This window comes from Sus scrofa, chromosome 2, assembly GCF_000003025.6.
Source record: "Sus scrofa isolate TJ Tabasco breed Duroc chromosome 2, Sscrofa11.1, whole genome shotgun sequence".
Lineage (NCBI taxonomy): Eukaryota > Metazoa > Chordata > Mammalia > Artiodactyla > Suidae > Sus > Sus scrofa.
In genome coordinates this window covers 17,595,747-17,621,267 of record NC_010444.4, presented here as the reverse complement: position 1 = coordinate 17,621,267, position 25,521 = coordinate 17,595,747, and the positions used below count along the sequence as shown (strand labels likewise).

General features: G+C 51.4%; 1 protein-coding gene across 1 annotated transcript in view; it reads left to right on the top strand.

Moving 5' to 3' along the window:
• TSPAN18 (tetraspanin 18) overlaps window positions 1-25,521 on the top strand; it is a 206,114-nt gene that overhangs the window by 50,470 nt on the left and 130,123 nt on the right. The gene's annotated exons all lie outside the window — the stretch shown is intronic.

Genomic DNA, 25,521 nt, shown 5'->3' with positions numbered 1-25,521 from the left:
CAGTGGGTCAGGGATCTGGTGTTGCTGTGAGCTGTGGTGTAGGTTGCGGACGTGGCTCGGATCCCATGTGGCTGTGGCTCTGGTGTAGGCTGGCAGCTGCAGCTCCCATTCAACCCCTCGCCTGGGAACTTCCATTTGCCACAGGTGCGGGCCTGAAAACGGAAAAAAAAAAGAAAAGGAAGAGGAACAGCAGGGCACACTAGGGTATGCAATGCCTGGGGACGATGATTTTAATACCTGTCGTCTCTATACAACAATATCATTTTCAGTAATAGTGATGAAGTACAGGCTCATAATGGCCAGAAAAGAAACTCTGCGAAACCCTCCTTTTGGTGAACGGGGTCTGTATCACCAAGCAAACAGACATTACAGCACAGAAAAGGGGGGAGAAACGTCATGGCTTCATACTTTTTAACTATATTAATGGATATTTGGGGGAAAACAAGAGAGAAAAATACCCAAAGTTCTAAAAGAGTCAAACCCACAAGGTTGGGAGGATGAAAGGAAGCGGCAGCGTTGCCAATAATCCGTGCCTGTCTCCGCGGCCTTTCCGTCGCGGTGCTGTCGTTGCCTGGTTCACATCTGCTATTTCAGTGTGAGCACATCCAGCGGCGCAGGGGCTGCAGATGGGAACTGTGCACAAAGGGAACTCAGGCAGTTCTGAATCCTTCTCGCCTCGAATGTGTGCAGCAGGTTCGGCTTGCATCGGGCTTGTGTGGGGGTCTGGCTGTACTAGCGGGGGGTCTCCCTATGAACGTCTATGTAAACACAACATTTATTAAAGGTTAAGTAATAAAAATGTGCTCATTTGAAGCTTCCGTTGGTATTATTAGAACGCAACCGTGATTACAGCGATTGTTTAGAACTTGGAGCAAGAAGTTTTTTTTGTTTTTTTTTTAAGGCAGAGCGTTTTATCGACCTCATTTAGAACTGTTGGCTTTCGGTTGGATTTTATGTTTGTTTTTAAATTCCCTGCAGGTGGCTCATGGTTCATCCCCTCTTGCCCATACCCTGCGTGCAAACGGCTCCCACTGTCCTGTGCTTGGGTTTGGTTTCCACGGAGGTTGCAGCTGTGGGGTGGAGGGGAGGGGATGGGAGAGTCTGAGGAGGGGACCCTGTGTGCGACTGACCCTGCAGTGTGTGACCAGCTGGTTACCAGCTGGGATGGGTACAGAAAGGCTATCTCAGCATCCAGTATACACGGAGGAGGGCAGCAGGACGGAAGCTGGCATCCCGGGCAGGGGGGTCTGAGTAGGTAGGCATTAAGCTCCAATTCCTAAAGGTCGCCCTGGGTCTGAGCACCGTCTGTGTGCAGTGTCTGGCGTTATGGAGAGTCGGGTACCCAAGGCTTCATGGGGGGGGGGTTGGCAGTTTGCCCTCGTGGCTGTGAGGCTTCCTGCCTCCTGGGGAAGCATCCAGCCCTGCTCAGTGGGATCGCTGCCCTCCCTCCTTCTCTCTCCTTCCCTTTCCCTTTCGGCAGAGCAGTCGGTGAAGACAGCCGTTCTAATGAAAAATCTCATAAATACCAGGAGATCAGCATCCAGGACTTTGGGGGTTTTATTTCTGCTGAGACTCCCGGAGAGCCGTTTTGGTAGGAAAATAGCCCCCTCGGAGCTGAGATGTTTCTCCCAGGCTTCAAAGACGGGGCTAGCTTCTTAGGCGCACAACATCTGTTTCAACTGAACTTGAACCAAGAGGCAGGCGTGTCCCGAGGGAGAGGGACAGGGTCGGGCAGGAGGGTGCAGGATCTGCTTTCTGTCTCTGGGAGAAGCTCCCCGAGCCTGTTCCTGCTTCTGGCCTGTGTGTCCCCTTGCCAGGTGGTGGCTGAGTGGGAAATGCAAAGCCTCGGCTTCGGGTGGGGGAGGGGCGGGGGGGGTCTCAGGCTGGAGGCTGGGCTTTGTGCTGCCTGCTGTCCCAATAGCACCCAAGCCCTTGGCTGCTGAGGCCTCGGCACCCAGGAAAGGGAGCAAGGAGACCCAGGGTGATAGAGTGGCTCCTCCAGCCTGGGAGGTCCTGCCGGGCCCCAGAAGCCCCTTTCCAAGTTCGGCTTTCCGAGCCCTTGGTGCTTAGACCAACAGATCCTCCCTCCCGCCCTGTCTTCCTTCCTTTTTTCCCTCTGTCATTCACTGAGCCTCCACTGGGATGCAAGGATTAAAAATTCCAAGTCCCCAACTTCAATGAGCTTGAAATCTAATAGAGCAACCTGATGGCTCTCGGAGATAAGAAAAGTCGAGCCCTTTGTGCGCCCGGGCGTGCGTGCCAGCGCGCCCTGTTATTGTTAAAACGATAAAGCAACATTACAGAGAGCTTGGGGAATGGAGGGAAGAGAAATCATTCAGTCCCTTTTTCGGGACCAGAGGCCCATTCGTTTCCTGCTTTTGTTTCCACTCAGGCACACGTTCAGCAGAGATGCCTCCAGAAAGTCTGTTGAGTTCGGCTTCCTGCTTTTCTTTGCCCGCCAGCTCCCGCTGCAGGACAACCATGCCAGGGGCCCTGGCTGGGGCCGGGCAGCTTGCATCCAAGATCCCCCATTAAATGCTAGATGCCAGCCTCTTGGAAAGGGTTGCTAGTTAGCAAATACAACCCCAGGACGCTTAGGTAAATTTGAACTTTGCATAGACAGCGAATCTTTTTTTTTTCCTGGGCAAGTATGTCCCGTCGGTATTGGTCCCATGGACCATTTGGAACATAAGCTACAACATTATTTACTGTTTACCTGAAATTCAAACTTGACTGAGCATCTTGGATTTTATCCGGCAACTCTGTGCCTGGAGTGTCTTGTCCCATGTGTGTGGTCGATGCCGATTTGTTTCATGCTAGAGAAAACTGGCTGGCTGATAACTTTTCTTTCCCATTGCGTGGGCAGCACCCTCGCTGCCTTGAATCCTAGCCCTTCTCTTGATCGTGCCTTCCCGACGAGACAGCTCCTCTCTCCACCGCGCTGTGGCTTAGCGAGCTTGGAGGTTGAGGAATCCAGCCCTTCTGGTCCCTCTGAGCATATCCTTTCACGGCCTCTTCGGGGAGCTTCCAACGACTGCAGATGTTTGGTTTGCTCCCGGGAGGGAGGAGGAGGGGCTCGTGGGAGGTGAGAATTAGCTCTCCCCCCTGGACCCATGGAGTTGCTTCTTCCAGAGCCTACCAGCAAATTTGGCAGCCCTGGATAGAAGCAATGTGCTCGCCTGTGCCCTTTTGGAGAAAGCCAGGGGTCAGGATGTGGATCCGGGGCTGCAAACCCACAGAGGTTGGGGACCTCTTTCTCTCCATCAATGAACTGATTTTTCACGCTAAGGCAGCTTCAGGGAATAACACTATACATCGAAGCGACAGACAGTAAAGGAAAAAAAAAAATGATTGACTGGAGAGTGCGAAGACAGAGCGATGCCTTGTGGTTAAATGGATTTTCTGTTTAACTGAGGGTTAAGTAGAAAACTCGTTTTGATCCATCCTCTGCTGTTGCAAATCTTTCTGAAATGTATTAGCCTGCTCCCTGGGTTTCCTAAGTGCACCATAATGACCATAATTGAATCTCTTTGCTGGCAGTGCAGCCTGGCGGGAGTCGGGGGGCACCGCTGTAAATGTCAGTCCTCTAGGTACGGCCAGGGCTTTGGGCTTTCGAGCCGGAGGCATAGGCTGTGCTGTGCGGTGGCCCTTCCTTCACATTCGCTGCTGACTCGCTCCACCTTCCCAGCCACCCTGGGCCGGGGCTCAGGTAGGGATGTGGAAATGGAGGTCCCCCAGGTGACGGACTTGCTCCAAGTCACGCTGGTTGGCAGAAGCCAACCAGAGAGGCTGGGCCTGAAGCCAGGAGACATGGTGGTGGTGAGTTGGTCCAGATTCAAATCCTGGCTCTCACTTCCTGGCTGGAAGAAGACCATGGAGCTTTATGAGCCTCCGTTGCTTCACCTATGAATCGGACCCAATACCCTGTCCTTCCAGAGCTGTTGATGAGATGAAGTGAGGTCATCGTGCGGGCAGGCTGTACACCTGGGCCTTCATGTATTTAAAAGAAAAATGGCACATACACCCCCTTCCTCAAAAAGTCACACAACCCTGGTCCTGGGACCCCGACTCCAGCTTCAGTCCACTTTGCTGGCCTCCTTCCTCTGTACCCTAGTAGTTTGGGGAGACTCAGAGCCAGAAGGTCTGGGTTTGAATCCTGACTTCATCCTCCACTCCCTATGTGCCTGGCTCTAGTTCTGGGCCTCAGTTTTCCCATCAATAAAATGGGGATGATAGTAACCTGCCTCCTCGGGCTGCCATGAGGATTAGAAGCAAGAGAGCTGGTCCTGGGGCCAGAGCCATGAAAGGATTTGCCATTGTCAAGTGAGTCCAGGTTAACAAGCTTGGAGGATTTGGTCCATATGCCGAGCATGGTAACAGGAGTGGGCTTTGGGCCTAAGCTCCCTGTTGGTGCCCCCCAGAAGTTTGCAGCCTGGGGAAAAGGCAAGAGCCACCCTCTCTTCTTGCCCCTGGAGGCTTATGTTTACCCCTCCCCAGGGGCTCAGAGGACACCAAGAGGAGCTGTGGGTCTAACTTCCATCCTGGTCGCTGGATGGAAGACTTCAGCCCTGACAGGCCCCCTGCCCAGGCGTGGTCGGCCCTCCAATAGCCTCTTTGTTTGGGACCTGCTGTGCTTCTCCCTGTGTCATGGATTTCGAGCAAGAAGGCATTTGTTTTTCTCCTTATCGAGGGATTGGCTTGGAGCACAGAAGCCCATCTGTGTGTGACCTCTAGACCCTCCCCTGGGCTTGGGGTGGGGGGTGGGGAAGACACTTTGCCAAACCAAATCCTGGCCGGTGAGGCTACCTGTTGCGGCCTCTGGGCTGCTGGGTCCACAGCTCCCCGGAGCTTCTAGGCGCATCACTTCCAACTCTAGAGGAACCAGCGCTGACTTGTGCCCAGCCAGCCCCTTGCCCTGGGAGCCACCCACTTCTGGACGCCCCCCCCCCGGGACTCTTTGGGGGAGGGGTGCTGTAGCTGACTAAATAATCACCGCAGTATTTTAGGACAGGAACAAACAGCCTGTGTGCAAAGCCCCGGGTAGGCTGGTTTATTTATGCATTTCTCTTTAATGGGAAGGCTGAGAGAAATTGCGTGGTTTGTGAATATTTACAGGCAAATTACTACAGGGAGGAAATGAATTCATTCTCTCTCCTCTCCCGCTGTTAACAGATCTCACCGTGGTTCCCCACCGCCTGCCTTCCACAGCCCTCGCTTTTCTTTCTTGTAATTCCTTGTGGTCCTCACTCCAGCTCCAGAAGGAGTGGCCAGGCACACGTATCAGTGTAATGTACCATGCACTTATTGTGCGCCTACTGTGTGCCAGCCCCGGTTCGGGTGTTGGGGATGCCCAGGGGAGCATTGCATCTGCTATCTCTGGCCTCCTTGTCCAGGGGGCAGGTGGATAAAGAATGCCAGTGTCTATCGCAGGAGCCAGGGAAAGGCAATGACTCTGGGGAAGGCTGGGCAGAAGGACCACAGCTTATCCTGGGCCTGGAAGGATTTTTTTTTCCCCAGCAGAAAAGAGCATGAAGCCTTGGCGGTGAAAAGGGCGGCACTCCCTGGGGTACAGGGACTCTTCTGGTGGTTTTGAGCATAGCACCTGTGGAAGGATGGGGGAGCAGGGGCAACTGGCAATGTGGGTTGGGCTGGACCATTTCTGGTTTTAAGCTGGGAAGGGAAGGTACTGACAAGGGAAGAGGCAGCCCAGGGTTGACCTGTTTCGAGATGGTCGGGCTGAGCATCCTCCTGTTTTAAGGGACTAGGTTGGCAAGTAACAGCCTCTGTTGGGGGGGCGGGTTCCCCTCCTCCCTCCTCCCTCCCTTTTCTGGGCATCACTGATGGATTATGGCACTTTCAATGGACACCAGAACCCTTCGTAATGCCAGGGAGGCGGGCACCTCCAGCCAGTGCCAACCAGCCCTGCTGGAGGGGGTTGGAGGCCTCACAGGGGATGGCTGGACCTTAGGGTGGCCACGGCAATGGGTAGGTGATGAGAACATTGCTTCTTCTCTCCAGGCCTCAGTGTCCTCCCCTGTGAAATGGGGAGAGGGGTGACCCACGTGATGTCTAAGGAACTTCCCAGTGCCAGCCAGCCAGCATTTGTCAGTCCACAAGTCTATTCATTCCCTCCACGTTGCGTACCCACCTTGGCTGGCCCTGGGGAGGGGGTTCCTAGGAATATGCTGGTGAGTCGGGCGGTCAAGACCTGGTCTCGGTCCTGGGCTGAGATGACAGTCCTACGGTCTGTGGTTTTCAGGATCTCAAGTATTGAGGTCAGCTGTGACCACCAAAGGGCTGGTCTCGATTGTTCCAGACAGAGGGCAGTCTGTGCGGCCACCTGTCCAGTGGCCAGAGGGCATGGGGGGGTCCCTTGGGATATTGGGCTTGGTCCCTGGGCCCACACACCAGGCATCCCCAAAGCAATTGGTCAGATGCCATCAAGTCCATTCTGTGCAGTAAGAACCTTGGCCTGGGCTGCGGGTCCTGCTGCGTTGAGGGAGGAGCCGGTCTGGCCACTGGGGCCTTGTGAGGGTTGCAGGCCAGGCCAAGTGTGTTTGTCCGGGGATGGACCCCTGGGCTCTTTTCATCAGGGACACCCTTCCACGGTGCTCAGTTTCCTTTAGGCTTTGCTTCTTCTTCTGCAACCCTCCTCCTCCCACTCCCCACCTGCTCCCACCAGGTTCCCTGTTGGCTGTGTCCTCAGTTGACCCCAGTCTGGTGAAGTAAGACCAGCCCTGTAGCCTCAGACTTCTGCAATGGGAAGGAAGGAAGGAACAGAGATTTCAGAATATTCTAGGGCCTCTTCTGGCCTGGCACAATCAGATGCTAATAAAAGCTCTGTGCCCCTTTTGTGTTCAGGGACGGCCCCCCTACCTTGACCTGCCTCGGGCAGGAGGGAGGCAGTGGGGCAGGCCAGCGGAGTCAGAGCCTCAGGAGGGTTGATGGCAAGCAGTAAGCTTCCCAGGCTAGGAAGCTTTGGGCTCAGGGCTGTGGCTGCAATCTGTCCTCCCCGGGAGCCAGTGGAACCTGTCACCTGGGCTTTGTTAAGACACAGATCATCCTTACCTGCTGCTAATGGGCACCCACACCTGCTGTATCCACGCCATCACGCTCACCTTCCCCAGCACACACCTCCCACGTACCTGTGCATCCCCACGGCAGGCCGATGGGTGCCTACTCACTCCTGCGCACTCAATGGACCCCTGCACGCGCCCGTCCTTGCAAACGCTGTCACAGCCCTGCACATGCCTCTCCTCCAGGCCCACCCCAGCTCCCACTCCACCCCTCTCAAGGCCTTCCTATGCACACACGGTCCTTCCCGCAGAGTCCCCTCTCCAGACACACCATTCACATGTGCACTCATACACACACACACACACACACACACACAGGTTATGACCTTTTATTTTATTTTATTTTTTTGGTCTTTATAGGAGGGCTGCACGCACAGCATGTGGCATATGGAGCTTCCCAGGCTAGGGGTTGAATCGGAGCTGCCTCTGCAAGCCTACACCACAGCTACAGCAACGCCAGATCCTTAACTCACTGAATGGGGCCAGGGATTGAACCCATGTCCTCATGGATACTAGTCGGGTTTGTTAACACCGAACCACAACAGGAACTCCCTATGACCCCTTTTTGATCTTGTTTGTTTCTCAGCTGTCTGCCTACAGAACCTGGATTCTCTGGCACCCTTTTACTTGATGCCGAGCCCAGCAAGGGCTCCAGGATGAGTGGGGAGGTTGAGACAGGGAATAATTCTGGGCCCAGTGCACGTGCTCTCTGAGGCTTGTGCATTTCCTGACTCCTCCTGTTTCATCCATCCAGCCATCTGTCCATGCACACCTGCATTCACTTATTCATCCAGCCATCATTCATTCCAGCACATACTGATAGCAGTGAATCTGGGCGTTTCCTCCGTGGTTCTGAGGTTTGTTAGGAGAAAATGCCCTGGGGCCTTGGTACTTGTTCTTGGACCCAGAAACTCTGGAATCCAGTTTCTGCCACTCTGCTAGCTGCGTGACCTTGGACATGTCCTATCATCCCTGAGCCTCAGTTTCCCTACCTGTAAAGTGGGATCATGGTGCCTCATCCCGGGAAGAGCTCTGAGCCTGTGAACGGCAACCATGAGCACCAGCCTGGGGACTTCTGAATCCATCATCGAAACCCTCCTTGAAAACCCTCATTCGAAAAGATACATGCACCTGCTGTATATATAGCACAGGGAACTCTGTCTAGTCACTTGTGATGAAATATGATGGAGGATAATGTGAGAAAAAGAATATATATATATATATATATATATATATATATAGTGACTTTGCTGGATAGCAGAAATTGACAGAACATTGTAGATCAACCATAATAGAAAAATAAAAATCTTTTCTTTTTTTTTTTCCATCTTTATGTCTTTTCTAGGGCCGCACCCATGGCATATGGAGGTTCCCAGGCTAGGGGTCCAATCGGAGCCACAGCAACACGGGATCTGAGCCGTGTCTGCGACCTACACCACAGCTCACGGCAACGCCAGATCCCTAACCCACTGAGCAAGGCCAGGGATCAAACCCGAAACCTCATGGTTCCTAGTCAGATTCGTTAACCACTGAGCCATGACAGGAACTCCAAAAAATAAAAATCTTTAAAAAAAAGAAAAAAAGACACACGCACCCCCATTTTCATGAACTGTTTACCATAGCCAAGACATGAAAGCAACCTAAGTGTCCATTGACTGGTGAATGGTGAATGGCTACATATACACAATGGAATTTACTGAGCCATTCAAAAAATGAAATAATGCCCTTTGCAGCAACATGAAAGATTCTTATACTAAGCGAAGGAAGCCACACAGAGAAAGACAAATACCATATGATTTCACTTCTATGTAGAATCTAAAATATGACACAAATGAACTTATCTATGAGACAGAAACAGACTCACAGACATAGAGAACAGACTTGTGCTTACCAAGGGGTGGGCGAGGGATAAATTAGGCATATAGCCTTAATATAGACACTCTACTATATATAAAATAGATATATAACAAGGTCCTGCTGTGTAGCCCAGGGAACTATATCCAAGAGCTTGTAATAAACCATAATGGGAAAGAATAATATATATACAAATATTCTATATGAATAGAATATACTATATATATAGAATATAGAATATTCTATATTCTATATATATACATATATAGAATATAGAATATTCTATATTCTATGTATATATGAATCCCTTTGCTGTACACCAGAAACTAACATAACAGTGTCAATCAGCTGTGCCTCGATAACAAAATAAAAAAATCAAAGCCTTCCTTCAAACAGGAGGCAAAATAAGCTCCCGGCAACCTGCAGGTTCCAGGGCTGGAACGCGAGGAGGGCAACAAGTTTCCAAGTCCTGTTTGGGTCTGTGGGCCCAACTGTGGAGACTTACTTTTCAGTCGTCCTTTGTCCGTTTCTTTTTTCTGGTCCCTTTAAGGGAAAGTGATTGGGAACGGACTGGCTTATCACCCGCATTAAGGACATGGGATGCCCTATAGGTTTCTGCAAAGGGCAGAAGGAGCAGCCAGAAACCGGTGGCTTAGTCATCGTGTGGCGGCACTGGAGGGTCCCCAGCCAGCCTCGTTGTCTGAAGAGCTGAGATCGTGAAGCCTGTTGAAGGCTCGGGAAATCTCGCTGGCGTCTGCATGTAGGGCCTGGCTGGAGCGCAGCCCACGGTCACCAGATCCCACTGAGAGACCCCTCCCCTCCTCCCGCGACTCCCCTCCCCACCCCCTACCCCTGGGCCTCCCGGATGCAGGTCCTGATGTTGGGGCTGCCAAGGGCCTGGGGGGATGACGAGGTGGCTGAGTGGCTGTTTTGTTTTTTGTTTTTTAAATACTATTGCACTTGTAACTGGTTATTGGAAAATGTGATGGCTAACTTCTTGAGAAGCGACACACACGCCCACATAGACACACACACACACACACACACACACACACACACACACACACACACACGACTATCGTCAGCTCCTGGGTGGATGGGTCCCTAGCTTGTCGGCCTTTGTTGCTCCAGAGGCTGTAAGAGCACACAGTCGTGGTCCATAGGTCATTGTTAGATGAGGAATGAATGGAATATTCCAGCAGCATGCGCCTGCCTCCGTCTCTTCTCCCCCGTGCTTGGCACATTTGGTAACAATGCCAGACCATAGAGCCTCTAAAAAATGGGAGAATAGGAGAGATGTCGGTCAAGGGGGCAAACTTGAAACAAACAGACAAATAAGCCCTGGAGAGCTAATGCACAGTCTAGTGAGTATGAACAAGACTGTTGTATTAACATCAGTAAACTTGCTAAGAGACCAGATCTTGATTATTCCCAGCTCAAAAAAGAAATGATAATTATGTAATATCATAGAGGTGCTATCTATTGCTATAATGATAATCATTTACAGTATATGCATATGTCAAATCAACATCATGGACACCTTCAACTTACCCAATGTTGTATGTCAAATATATTTCAAGAAATAACTCCATAAATACACTGCCTAAAAAAATAAATAGTTGAAAGACTTATATAGAGATTTTCATCCAGCAACTTTTGTTCTTTTTCCCACGAAGAATCACAAACTTTATTGAGGTACAGTTTATATACGATCTATATCTAAAGCGTTCGATCCATTTTGACCTTGTTTGCACTCATGTGACCCATCTTCCCACCAAGACAGAAAACTTTTCCATCAGCCCAGAAAGTTCCCTCTTGCCCCTTTTGAGTCAACCACTGATCTGCTTTCTGTCACTGTAGGTTGGTTTTGTCTGTTCTAGAGCGTCCTGTAAATGGAGTTCTACAGGACTCTTGTGTCTGGCTTCCTTCACTCAGCTTAATGCTTCTGAGATTCATCTATGTTTTTGCCCATATGGGGAGAGCCCATTACTTTTTATTGCTGCATAGTATTCCACTTACGTGTACATACTATCTTGTTTATCCGTTCATCCTTGGATGGGCATTTGGAGGTCCCTGATTGGGGGCTACTATGTAATCAAGCTACTATGAACATTTCAATACAAGTCTTTTTGTGGACACTTGCTTTCTTTTCTCTTGTCTAAGTACCTAGGAATAGAATGATTACATTCTAGAGCCGGTGTAGGTTTAATTTATAAGAAACTGCCAAGCTGTTTTCTAAAATGGTTGTACCAGGTTACACCTCCACTGGCTGTGTCTGAGAGTTCCAGTTCCTGCACAGTCTGCTCAACACTTGGTATGGTCTACACAGCTTTTTGATGTTAGACATTTTTGTACAGTTGTAGAGTGTGATCTCATTGAGGTTTTTTGGCTTTTGTTCTTTTTTAATGTATGACCTCACTTCTGTGTAGAATCTTTTTAAAAAAAACTGTTCTTGGGGTATAGTTGATTTACAATGTTGTATTGGCTTCGGATTTACAGCAAAGTGAATCAGTTACACATATACACATGTCCATTCTTTTTTCCCGTTAGGTTATTACAAAACGTTGACTAGACCTCCCTGTTCGATGCAGTAGGTCCTTGTTAGTTACCCATTCCATAGATTATGGTAGGTATGTGTTAATCCCATTTTCCCAATTAATTAGCCCCCCACCTGCCCCTGGACAGTTTCCCTTTAGTAACTCTAGGTTTGATTTCAAGATCTGTGAGGGTTTTTTCCTTCTGTTTTATAATTAAGTTCTTTTGTGTCATTTTTATTAGATTCCACATATAAGTGATATCGTATGATATTTGTCTTTGTCTGACGTGCTTCACTTAATATGATAATCTCTTGGTCCATCCATGTTACTGCAAATGGCATTATTTCATTCTTTTTTATGGCTGGGTTGTGTGTATATGCACCATATCTTCTTTATCCATTTCTCTGTTGGTGGAGGTTTAGGTTGCATCCATGTCTTAGCTATTGTAAATAAGTGCTACAGGGAACACTGGGGTGCATGTATCTTTTTTGGGTTTTGTTTGTTTTTTGCCTTTTTACTGGGGTTGCACCTGCAGCATATGGTAGTTCCCAGGATAGGGGTTGGATCAGAGCTGTAGCTGCCGGCCTATGCCGCAGCCACAGCAATGTCAGATCCGAGCAGTGTCTGCAGCCTTACACCACAGCTCACAGCAATCCCAGATCCTTAACCCACTGAGCAAGGTCAGGGATCAAACCTGCATCCTCATGAATACTAGTCGGGCTTATAATACACTGAGACGCAATGGAAACTCCTCCGGGGTACATGTATCTTTTTCCAGTATGGTTTTCTCCAGGCATATGCCCAGGAGTGGGATTGCTGGGTCATATGGTAGTTCTATATTTAGTTTTTTAAGGAAGTCCATACTGTTTTCCACAGTGGTTGTACCCGTTTGTGTTCCCACCAATCGTATAGGAAAATTCCCTTTTCTCCACACTGTCTCCAGCATTTATTGTTTGTAGCCTCTTTTTTTTCAATTTTTTTGGTCTTTTTGCCTTTTCTAAGGCCGCACCTGCGGCATATGGAGGTTTGCAGGCTAGGGGTCGAATCAGAGCTGTAGCCACCGGCCTGCACCACAGCCACAGCAACGTGGGATCCGAGCTGTATCTGTGACCTACACCACAGCTCATGGCAATGCCAGATCCTTAACCCACTGAGCAAGGCCAGAGAGCGAACCCACAACCTCATGGTTCCTAGTCGGACTCGATAACCACTGAGCCACGACGGAAACTCCTGTCTGTAGCCTTTTTGATGATAGCCATTCTGACAGGTGTGAGGTGATACCTCATTGTAGTGTTGATTTGCCTTTCTCTAACAATTAGCGATGGGGCGCATCTTTTCATGTGAGACTCATTGTGGTTTTAATGTACACTTCTCTATTTGGCTGGTGAAGTTGAGCGTCTCGTCGTGGGCTATTGTCATCTGAATATTTTCTTTCGTGAAGTACCCATTCAAGTATTTTGCCCATTTTTTCATTTGGATTGTCCTTTTGTTATTGCGTTAAAGGAATTCTTTAATTTCTCAAAGGAAACATGGGAGAATAGCTTCCTGACCTTGTAGTAGGCAGAGGTTTCTTAGATGAGACATGCAAAACATAAGAGTCATGAGAGGAAAAGTTGATGAATTACACGTCCCCAGCATTTTAAACTGCTGCTCATTTCTGTTAAGAAAATGAATCAGAAAGCCAGCGAGTGGGAGAAGAAAGTCAGAACACGTATATCCCGGATGCAGCACAGTCCTTTATGGGGACCTGCTTACCCTCGGCGCTTGCCCCATCCTGTGAGGTCCTGCAGAGCCTGCTCCCCCAGCAGCCAGAATGTTCTTCGTTGAAACACCGATGCGATCAGGGCGCGCCTCTGTTGAACTTCCAGCGCTCATGGGACAAATCCCAGCATCCCTCAAGGCCCTGTCCCCTCGCGCTGGTGTCTCTCCAAGCCCTCCACTCTTTCCCCCGGGGTGCTGCCGTCACAAAGCCTGTTCCTCTAGAATCCATTTTTCCTGGCTGTCCACGCAGCTGCCTTGCCTCCCTCTCCAGAACTCACCTCTAGTGTGTCTGAGGGGGACATCCCCGGACCCCAGAGGTGCAGCATGGCCATTGTCGGGGCTTGAATGGGAAGGGAAGGATCAGGGTACAGCCTGCGTTGCGGGCTGGAGGGGAGAGATTACGGTGACTTAGAACCTCATCGTTTGACTCAGGGGCTGAATTCCAACTATTCAATGACAGGGGGCTGCTGGCCCTGACCGGCCAGAGTGGTGAATCCCAGAGGTCTCTGCAGGTACAGACGTTTCCCCCTTTAGCTGCCAGGAAGGGGCTGCGGAGGCTGCGGGAAGACTTCAGAGCCCAGAGCAAGAGTGAACTACCAACCAGTGCCAGCGAACTGCAGGACTGTGTTCTGGTGTGTTCTGGTGTGTTCCAATGTGTGCAGGCGGGCTCTTGGCCCTGCTCCGTTGGCCTTCTGTTCCTGGCTCATGGTCTTGCTTTTACCCTGTTTTCTCCAAAGCCTTTTTAGTCTCATCTTTACGAGACTCATGTCAACCCCTTACCTTTCCAATAAGACTTGAGATCACGAGAGGGTGTTTGTGCGCTAAGCCCCCCGCCACCCTGCTCCGCTTCAGACCTGTCGAACCCTTTGCCGTAAGCTCTCTGGGGGCCCCGTGCTACCACTTCTCATAGTCCTCTCAATGTAACAAGGTACTATTATAATATTCTTTGTCCACTGTCCCCATGCCATGTCCCCAGTCCTCAAGGCGGAGCCTGGCACACAGAAATTGCTCGGTGAAGACTTTCGCAGGCAACAGGGGTGAACAACCAACCACCCGGCCAGACAGACAACTAGGTACAACCGTCCATTGTCCCAGATGGGAGAGCGAGGCTCCAAGAAGCTCAGTGCCCCGTTCAGGGTCCCACAGCTGATAAGAGGCAGAGGCGTGAGTGAAAGCAGATCTGGTTTCTAACATTTTCTGCCCTACAGCGGCTGCATTCTTTCCTTCTAAGTTTAAACCCAATAATGCAAGTGGCGAATGCTATAAATATGTGGAGGGTTCTCTAACTAAAAGGCATCATTAAAAATGTCGATGGGGATTTTAATCATCCCCAACCACAATAAGGAGACAAAGCATCATTCTAAATATGGGCAGGGCGGGGGCTGAAATCCAGATGTTTCTTAGAAGCTTGATATAGTTCTCGTGTGAACGCTTCTGTTGAATGTGCATGAGCTGCAATGAATATTTCTCACACAAAGGTAGGGAATGGGTAGAACAATAGAGCCAACCCACAGGGACCTGCCTGACCCAGAAACACCAAAGACCCCACCTGGCCTGAGCCCACCTCTTCCCACCCTGGATTTTGCATTTATCCCCACTCTTGCTTTTCTTTTCTTTGCTTTTTTTTCCCCCATGGCTTTTCCACATCTGTCACTGTCATATGTTCTCTGCATCGATATATTTATGCAGCACATGCTTTTAGAGCTCTGCTCTCATGGGGAGCGTTGTGGAGTTTCCAGCCCCTCCCCTGCAGTTGTTAAAAGGGAGGTGGGATAGGTGATTTTATTTTCCCTCTGACCAAAAAAAAAAAAAAAAATTCTTCTGGTGGTACGTGCGCCCTGCCCCCCACCACTTCCTGAAGCCAGCTTTTCCCCTCAAATGCCTCGTTTGCGTTTTGGCCCACACTGCAGCCCCCTGTGAGTTTTTCCCTACAAAATATTTGTGGGTCTGGCAAAGTGGTTTATGCCATTAATACATAGTATTCCCTTGTCCGGAGGTTTCTGCATCTCTGTTCCACTTTGTGTGCATTGGGCCATGGACCGGACCTGGCAAAGCAGAACGTGGCTCCTGGGTCCTTTCTCTCTTGCTTGCTATTCATCCTTGGTGGCGCCAGGGCAGCTTACTGGGATGGCCAAGGTCAGAGGGCAGGGGTGGCAGGTGCCCACGGCCGCAGAGGCCTTGGAGAGAAGGTCATGAACACTTGCCCCTTTATTATCTGCATGACCTCGAGGAACTCACTTAACTCTGAGCATCCCCCGTCTGCAAGGTGCGTAGGACAATAGTGCCCACGGGCTGGGCTGCCTCGAGGATTGGGCAGGCAAGTACTGACCATCCAGTTAGCTGTTCTTGTGATCGGTTGAGATGCCACCCACAGGTCTAAACAGTGTCTGACCGTCTGGGGTTTGCAGACCTTGGCACAGCCGCCGTGCTCGTTCAGGCTCTGGATGCTGGGTCAAGGAGGCTGGGCCTGTGTGAGTCCCCATTTAGTGAATGAGCAGACTGAGGCTCAGAGAGGGTGGGATTTGCTTGCAGTTTCCTGCTGGAAAGCGGCAGAGCAGAGCTGGCGCCTCCTCTCTGTGCCGTGCCCACCCTACCCCTCCTCCTGGCCACGGGCTAAGTGAGCATCAGGGGCTGGGGTAGAGGGATAGTCTGGCAGGGAAAGAGGCTCAGTGGGTCTGTGCCATGAGACCTGGCACTGGGTAGTTCAAGGGTGAAATTTGGTAGCAACCTCAGAGTACCTTCCCGCCAATTCTGTGGCATCTATTACCCTAGGGGGCGATGGTTAGGGCCCCGCTGGTGGCTGGAAGTTGCACAGGGCTCTGGGACAGAGTCAGCACCGTTGGCACTTCCCCATCACCTGCACAGGGATCGTTCACATGTATTTTTAAGCTTTGCTCCATTTCTCTCCGTCGTTGTTTAGGGTCATGTTAGGAAGCCAAGCCATTTTTCACTATTAGCCAGAGCAGGGCTTGATTACGAAGATGTATATATTGCTACTTGTAGGGGTGGGGACAAGACGGGGTTGGGGGATTCCAAGGAGAGAATGGATTCTGAAGCTGAACAAATTGGGGCCAAAATTTCAACTCTTAGGGTTCCCGTTGAGGCTCAGTGGGTGAAGAACCCAACTAGCGTCCGTAAGGATGTGGGTTCAATTCCTGGCCTCACTCAGTGAGTTGAGGATCAGGCATTGCCGTGAGCTGTGGTGTAGGTCACAGAGGCAGCTTGGATCTGGCATTGCTGTGGCTGTGCCTAGGCCAGCACCTACAGCTCTGATTCGACTCCTAGCCTGGAAACTTCCAAACACTTTGAGAGCCAGGGATCCAGCCTGAACCATAGCAGGGACCTAGGCCACCGCAGTGACAACACCAGATCCTTAACCACTAAGGTCACCAGGGAACTCCACAATGCTTGAAAAATAATGGCATAAGCAACCTTTTTTGAGTACTTCCTGCATGTTAAGCTAATATCATCTGCACCTACTCCTCATGCCGCCCCTGTGCTATGTGTACTTTTGGGAATTCCCATTTTACAGATAAATGTACTGAGGCTCAGAGAGGAGAATGAACTCTTGTGCAGTCAGTGAAGGACGCATTTGGGATTCAAAGCCAGCCCTGCTGGATTCCAGACGTAGCCCCTTCCCCACCGGCAATTCTGATCTTTGTGCAGCCGCGGGCGTGCAGAGCTGACAGAGTGCCCACAGTGAGCCCCGGCAGCAGTCCTGTGTGCCGGCTCACTGGCTGCCGGAGGTTCAGGAGGCAGGATGAGGGAGCCAATGAGCCCAGGGGGACGAGCCAGACTCCCTGGCTTTCTTAGCTTCCCTTCCTCGTATGTAAAATGGATATTATAATCTGATTTTATAGGTGTGTGTTTTATTAAGAGTTAAAGGATGTAAAACTTTCAGCCCCTGGCTGGGTCCAAAGCAAACATTGACTAGATATTGATTGGCAGGTGTAAATATCACGTCTGACCAGACAGAATCCAGGGATCAGGCTGACCCGTGCTCTAGCTCGTTGGAGATGCTTTTGGAGTGGTCCGTAATTGCCCATTCTTTGCTGAGGCTACTCTCTTGAGCTCTCAGAAGTCCCCCAGTTTCATCTGTTAGCCTTTCCCAGGCCCAGCATCTGCCTTAAAGCCCCTCATTATAGCCCAGGGCGGGCGGTCACAGGGGGCCCTGCCAGGAGCCTGGCTCAGGTCCCGTCCCTTCTGCCCACTCTCCCTGGCGGAGCAGCAGCATTTACCCCCATTTTGCAGATGAAGAAAAGGTTGTGAATCCACAGTTTGGAAGCAGGCACTGGCTGGGTGTCCTTTTTCATGCCTCTTCTTTTGTGGAGCACGCAGGGGCCCAGAGACCCTCTGTAAACAGCTGGCAGGTTGAGGCTTTCCCGGGACCCTCGCTTCCCAGACGGCCGTGATGTTGAGCAGCGTGTCTGCCACAATCTCAGCAGCTCTTGCGGCGGTGCTGTTCTGTGGAACTTTCTGTGAAGCTGGAAATGTTCCATGGATGCGCTGTCCACCATGAGAGCCACATGCCGCACTGGACCCTGGAGGTGTGACCAGTGCCCAGGAGGGACTGGCATTTTCCTTCTATCTGCTTTTGATGGAGTTAAGTTTAATAGCCACAGGTGGCTAGTGGCTGCCGTGGTGGAGAGGGCAGGTTGGAGGAGGGATTTCCTGCAAAGGCAGGTGTTTGACAAGAGCTGGTGGCCCCTCACTGGTGGCTTTGTTTCTCCTGTACCTGGAGAAGCTGCCCAGGACTGGCAAGGTCACATGGCAGAGTTGATGTCACACTAATTCCTTCCCCGCTGCTCCAAGCAGAGGAGAGGCCAAGAGAAGGGAAGAAGCCACGCAAAAGCCACCTGCACCTTTCTGCCGCTGAGGCCATCAGGGCTCCTGGGCACCCAGAGAAGAACAGCAATAGTGACGGAAGGGAGATGTGCCCATTTTCCCCGCGTGGCAGCCTTGTAATGCCATCCTCCTGGATTTCATTCATCCAAAAAGAGAGTGTAACATAAATTCATCAATGAATTCTTTTCACAGCTGACAAATGTTTACGCCAGGCAAGGATCGTCAGAGAAGCTGAGGTTCTCATTTCCCAACAGAAATAATTCACCGGCGGGGGAATAAAACAATCACCCAATGGCAGATCTTGTAGGGTTCGTCCCCTCTTTAGCTGTCATGGGGATTCAATTGGCCAATGTGAAGCCTTGGGAAGGAAAATAACTCTATTGGCTTTTCCACCTGCTAAGAAATAAGCTTTTCATGATTTGTCTAGTCCTTTGTGAACTTGCTGTGTGGCCCTAGACAAGTTGTTTAACCTCTCTGAACCTCGATCTCCCCATCTGACAAAAGCAAACAATAATACGTTGCAGGGGGCTTATAGGAATTTGCCGAGACAAAAAGCAGGGCTGTGATATGGCAGAGGGAGGTGTGCTCGTGAGCCTTCAAAGTTAGTGACACTGATCCAGGAGCAAGTCAGGGGTGGATTGTGCGCCGGGAACCCAGAATTACGGTATTCATGGCATGAAAACAAAACAAAACAAAACCTCGCTTCAGTGAGAAATGAGTCTTTATTTTCACAGTCTGTCAACAGGACACCTCAAGCATCGAAAAAAGAAAACCAGCAGTAGAGTCTGTTTGCAAAATACGGCCCTGGCCCCTCCTCCCAACCACATCTGTGGGACTGTGCAGGACGCACGGGCTAAAAAGCTTCCTTCAGGAGCCCAGGACCTATGCCTTAGCCACGTTTTGAGTGTTTTGGGGGTCCGGGGGATGCTGGCTGCTATTCCAGGGAGCAGGGTGTCTTGGGATTTCGTGGGCTGTCAAAAGGACACTCGTCACATCCTCATTTCTGTCCCTGAGTCCAAGACCTCAGACGTCCCAGACTCACTGCCCTTGGTCAGTCACTTGGGCAGCAATTTCACTGCTGGTCTCTGAGGGTCAGGAAGGCGCTTGGCTGCGCGCACGCGCACGTGCGCGTGCGTGCATGTATGTGTGTGTGTGTGAGCATGTGCCTGTGTGCGCACTTGCTCTGGGCTCTTGGAGAACAGAGAAGGAGATGGGATGGCAGATGCCTAAGGACACCTGGAACCTGGTCAAGCAGAGTGAGGTACCCCAAGCCAGGGTGCCCAAGTTTTAGAATCCTGCATTTCCCCCTTGGAGCCTCTGCTTCCTCATCTAAAAAGTGTTGGCCACTGAAAGCTAATTCACAGGGATAGGGAACAGGTCTGGGGCAGGCCAGGTGCACAACAGTGGCCGGGACTGGATGGCCCGGTAACAATATCATCCTAAAGCGGCTTCCTCTTGTGGATCCCTTTAGGAAAAGGCATTTTTGTGCCAGACATAGGAGGTTTTTTAGTGTATCTAATTTTCTCCAGACCTGCAGAAAATGAAGGCTGCCCTGGTCTGCAGAGCGAACCAATCAGCCCTCTGCAGCCCCAAGCCCAGAGCGAGTGACAGCTTCTGTCCTGCTCTGTTCTCCATGCGCTTTTGGAAACTGGACCTGGGGTGGCCTCTCCCTTCCTCTGTCTCCTCTCTCACCGCTGAAACATACAACAGGGATGGAAGGCGAGGGCGCCGGAGATGCTGCTGGGCTGAACGCTCTCCTATTGGCTGACGGGGGCCTGGCAGGTGAGCAATAGGACCAGCGTCATTGGGCCCCTGTTCCTCCCACTTTGGTTGGGGGAGAGGAAGGTGTGCCCGAAATACATCCATAATTATGTGCATTCAATCTTTTGAGCTAATGGGCTCATATGTTCAATGAATAAAGGACATATCCGGGGCCCTGAAGAGGTTGGGGAGCTTTCATCTGGACCCCAGTTGGAGAAGCCGGAAGCCTCGGCCATCATTAAGGAGCTGGTGGGGAGTGCCCGTCGTGGTGCAGCGGAAACGAATCTGACTGGGAACCATGAAGATGCAGGTTTGATCCCTGGCCTTGCTGAGTGGGTTAAGGATCCGGCGTTGCCATGAGCTGTGGTGTAGGTCGCAGACGCGGCTCAGATCCCACATGGCTGTGGCTGTGGCGTAGGCCGGCAGCTACAGCTCAGATTCGACCCCTAGCCTGGGAACCTCCATATGCTGCGGATGTGGCTCTAAAAAAAAGGAGCTGGTGGAATCACTGCCCCTGCCTGTACCAGCCCCACTTCCTCGTGGCTCTGAGAGGTGCTCAGAGGCAGTCCACCTGGTCCCCACTGTGACCTCTAGAGCTGTGTCCCCATCACCAAGGTGTAGACACCTGCTCTGGAAAGAGGGGACAAGCTCAGGGCAGCATGTAGGGTGTGGCATTGCTGGCAGGGTTCACAGTCAAGGCTGGCAAGCAGTCAGGCCCTAAGGCTGTGGAGCTCAGGGCACCCAGGGTTGGTGAGGCCTTGGGCAAGTTACTTCATCCAGGGAGCTCCAGTGTGTAATAGTGATTACATCAAAAGACTGTTTCGCAGCAGTCATTTAGGGGCTGGCACTGTGTTCATTCATTCAAAGATATATTTTGAGCATTTACAACACGCTGCAGTCACTGTTCTGGCTACTGGGGTTACAGCAGTGAGTGACAGCCCCTCCTTTGTGGGCCATTTACTCTAGTGGGAGAGACAGACACCTAAATATAGGGCCAGTGAGACCTGATGGCTATGTGATATAAATATTATGTATTTAATTGTATGCATATCATCAAGTATATATTTATTATAGGCTCATGCATATAAACAAATCTATGTTTAAGGTAGTGAGAGACTCAGTAAACAATGAGGGAACCTGTGTTTTTTTTGGTTTTTGTTTTGTCTTTTTTTTTTTTTTTAGGGCCACACCCACGGCACATGGAGGTTCCCAGTCTAGGGGTCCAATCAGAGCTCTAGCCACCGACCTATGCCACAGCCACAGCCACACCAGATCTGAGCCATGTCTGCGACCTACAGAGCAGCTCACAGCAACGCTGGATCCTTAACCCCCTGAGTGAGGCCAGGGATCAAACCCAAATCCTTACAGATACTAGTTGGGTTCATTACCACTGAGCACAAGGGGAACTTGGAGGGGACCTGTTTTTAATAGAGGAACCAGGGTGACATTGACATGGAGACGAGAGAAAGGAAGGAAAGGAACACGCCCCGGGCTTCTAGGGCCAAAAGAGCAGCAGGCAGAGGAACCGCAGGTAAAAGGGGCTCGGGATGTGAGGGGCTTCGGTGTCTGAGGACTGGAGGGTGAGTGGGGGCGAGTGCAGGGAGGTGGGGGAGGCAGCCGGGGCGTCACAGAGGCCTGGCAGGTGTCATGAGGACCATGGGGCTTGTCTTACGGACCCCTTGGCACAAAGTAGGTGCTACCTGTGGGCTTTTCTTCGCTCATTAAATATTTGTTAGCACTTTCTCTGTGACGGTCCCTGAGCAGGACGTGAGGATGCGGAGATGAAGGCACAGTGCCCGCCCTCGGTGGGTGGGGGGCTCACAGCCGGCTCTGGGACACAAGCACAACCTCTCCAAGATGGGGCTTTGTTAGAAGTGACGTAGAGGAGGTCGTGGGCAGTGGAACGATCGATAGGAACAGAGGGGGGTTGCCTTGCCAGTGGGTTACGATGGGTGCGGAGCTGGGTGTAGGTCGAGACGGGGATCGGTTGCTGTGGCTCTGGTAGGCGGTGTACAGCCGATTAAAACTGGAACTCCATAGGCAGAAAAAAAACAAAAAAAAAAAAAAAAAAAAAAAAAAAAAAAGTGACGTAGAAACAAGGCGGTTCCTGTGCCTGTCAAGGGGATACGCCAGCAGCCCTTGCAGGGCTCATGGACCCCAGCCTGGGGAAGCAGCCTGGGACAGAGGCGCTGAGCACTGTTCACAGGCCAATGGCACGTGCCAAGCCCCCGAGGTTCGGGAGAGCATGGCTGTGGGGAAAGACTGCCTTTCAGTGTGGTTGGATGTCAGGGTTTGTGGGGCCAGAGGAGTGCTGAGGGCCAAGGCTGGACACTGGGGCAGCTCCAGCATGAGCTACGGTGTGGCCAAAGTCAGGCTGTCCCAAGAGCAGAGCCTCACAGGAGGTTCCTGCGCAAGTGCTTTGTTCAGGATCCCCTCCCAGGGGAACTGTGGCAGGAGGGGAGGGGAGGACGCCGAGCCATGGGGATCCCAGGCAACGTCCTGTAGAAGGCATCTTTGGCCCCACCCCACAGGGGAGCGCCGGGCTTGTCCTGTCATTGGCATGGAGGCATGGAGGTGGGGCACTCAGAGCACTTCTGACCCTGCCAGGGGCCAGAGCAGCACTGGCACCCAAGGGCCGTCTGTGAAGAAGGGTCACAGGTGCAGGCGGTAGAAGCAAATGCACAGGTAGTGGACCCACCATCCCAGTTTTCCGGGGATCGAGGGATTTCCTGGGATGCGCGACTTCATGTGCAAAAACCAGCATGGTCGGTCACCCGGAGCAAGCAGTGGCCATACTGTGACCTCATCTCCTTGAGCCTCAGTTTCCTCTTCTGTAAAATGGGGGTCATCATATTGCCAACTTCCTGGGGGTGCTGGAGAGATACATCACAAATAGCCCAAGCAGAGCCCATTGCCCTGCCCAGAGCCACTTGAAGAGGGTCTGGTCTCTGAGCCCTCCCCTCACTTGCTGAGCACCAGCTGAACCTGGGCTGGAAAGAGATAAGAGCCGACATTTCCAAAGGCGGGGTCCTCCTAGTTCTTTGCCCACCCCTTGCTCACCTCCTACCTGCTCCTTGACAACGGCCCGTGGACTAGGGCCCCGACGACGAGGAGGAGGCTGTGTCTTTAAGTGTTTCGAACAGCACTGAAATGTTATGACAGTGCATCTCACAAGGGATGCAGTTGCCACGGCAACCCCACACTAAGATAAGCAAGCCGCCTGTATATTTTTTCCTGAAAGGTTCGGGAACAGGGGGGGAATACAGCGATCTGTCAGCGGGTGGGACTTGAAAGCAAGAGCCACGTCCATTAATCCTTGAGCTCTGATTGCATTATCCAGAAATGAAGCCCTTAGAGGAGGGAGAAGCGGGCCCCCTCCGCCTGGCACCCCATCTTATGGGCCAGAACAGGGGCTGCCTCTGGACATGCAGCAAGAGGAAGAAAAAGAGCCATGGTCAAGTTTTATTGGAGAAATCATAGCCCTCTAGATTCTACCAGCTGCACCCCCACGGAGTGTTTCCTAGTGTCCAGAGAGTTTTGAAACCCAAAGTGTGTGTGTGTGTGTGTGTGTGTGTATAGCACTCAGGGGAGGTTAGTTAAGGACTCAATCTCTGCATTTACACAGACATAGTTTCAAGTTCTGGCTCTGCCAGTGGCTGGATTATTGACAAGTTCCTTCCCCATTGGAACCTCAGTTTCTTCATCTGTAAAATGAGATAATAACAAAAATACCTGTGTGTTTTTGTAAAGAAAATCATGTCCTAAGTAAAACTGTGTCGTGAGGCAGGTGTGAGGATTTAAGGCGAGAATGAATGTGGGTAACAGTGCTCAGCACAATGCCTGGCACACAGTAGGTGCTTAATAAATGCTAGTTATGAATATTTATATTTATTAGCTGAATCAATGGAGGTAAATGACACCCGTTTGGTTGATGCATGAAAGATGGGTCATAATTGGCTTTGGGCAGAAATGGATATTATCCAGGGCCATGCCTAAGAGTTGCTGCCACATCTGCCATTGGAACCCTCCCCCCAACCGCAGGGTCTTCCCATGATACTTGAAATCAGATCTAAACCCCTCCATCCATCAGGCTGGCACCTGCTGACCTATCTTCCCTCCCTTCCCCCGGCTCACGCCACACCAGCCACCTTGGCTTCCCTGGGTCCCTTCAACACAACAGGCCAGGTCCTGGCCTTGGACCACCTGCTTCTCTGCTGGGACCACGCCTTCCTCACTGTGTGAGGTGTTTGACGTCATCCAGCAGACACCACTGCCCAGTCCCCTGGTCCTGATCTTGGTATCAGATGATGTGTAAGCCGCTTGCTCTGGCGTCTTCCTGCCTGAGTTCAAATCCACTGTCCCATTGCCTACCTCAATAAACATGAGCCAGATCGTTTCTCTAAACCTCAGCTTCCTCATCTGTAAAATGGGCACAATGATAGCCTTGCTGCTATCCATTCATTCATTCTTCTAAACACGAGGGCAGAGGCGCAGGAGACTGGGCAGGTGGCTACAGCAATAGTCCAAGCAGACAAAGGTGGTGGCCTCCTGTGGCACCCAGGAGTGAGGGTCTAGCGTGCCCTAAGCTTCCAGTGCCTTCACACCCAGTAACTGCCACCCCCTTCCTCTTGCCACTTCTGGCGATCTGGGTCCCTGGGGCCTGAGACCAGATTTCCTGGGATACAGGTAGATGCTCTCTCACCAGATCCCCTGGAGAAATCAGTCTTGGAATCTGGTTAGCTCGCAGGTGGTTGGAGCCTTAGTGTGCAGCTGTGGGAAGCACCTGTTTCTTATGGAGGCACATGAGACCACCTCCGTGGCCTGAGTCCAAGGCAGACTTGGTCCAAGGGCCTTCTGTGGCTCTGGAGCGAGCTGGAACTGACCAGAACCTACCTGCTGAGCATGGAGTCATAGCCCGCAGGCTCTACCTGTCACCTGCACTGCCCACCTCAAACTGTGTATGCACCTGCCAGGCCTTTCCTGTGCCCACCAGCCCCCCTCAGATGCCCCCTCAGGCCCCCTCCCCATCGCAGCTGCCTCTCACTCACTATCTCAGTGTCCAGGAGACCCTCTGCCTGTAAGCATCAGCTTTCACAGAGCAGCCAACTGAGAGCTCACAGGATGGCAAGGCGGGGGAGAAACGAGGCTCCTGGTTCTTTGCTAATTTATTTTGACAACTGTAATTTCATTTTAATTATTTATGCTCATGCTTCAGAGTTCACTGGCAAATGGCCGGAGGTGTGTGTTTCGTGCTGTGGAGGAGACGTAAGAGATTTGTTTCATAGGTTCGTTTTGCTGATTCGTGGGAAAAGGACGTGGGCGGCCTGTCCCCACCCTCACGCCACGGGTTCCCCGCCATCACTGGAGAGGTATTCTGTTTTCACACCATGGAGCCATAAAATAAAAACCCAGCACTCGGGGTCACGTGGGCTGGCTGGGCCCCCATTTCTGTCTTGGGCTGGGCTCCTCCTCCTCCTTGGTCTTCATCACTAGCCCTGTGGGGATGTGGCTTATTCACGGGGCCCGTGGTGCAACCTGGAGTATCCGGGTGGGCGGAATGTTGGTGATGACTGGTCTTGCCCCCTTGTTTTGTGCACGAGGGACATAAGGACCAGAGTGGGACAGGCATATCCTCAGTCACACAGCAACAAACAAACCCCAGACCTGCTGACTCCAGGCCAGCTCAA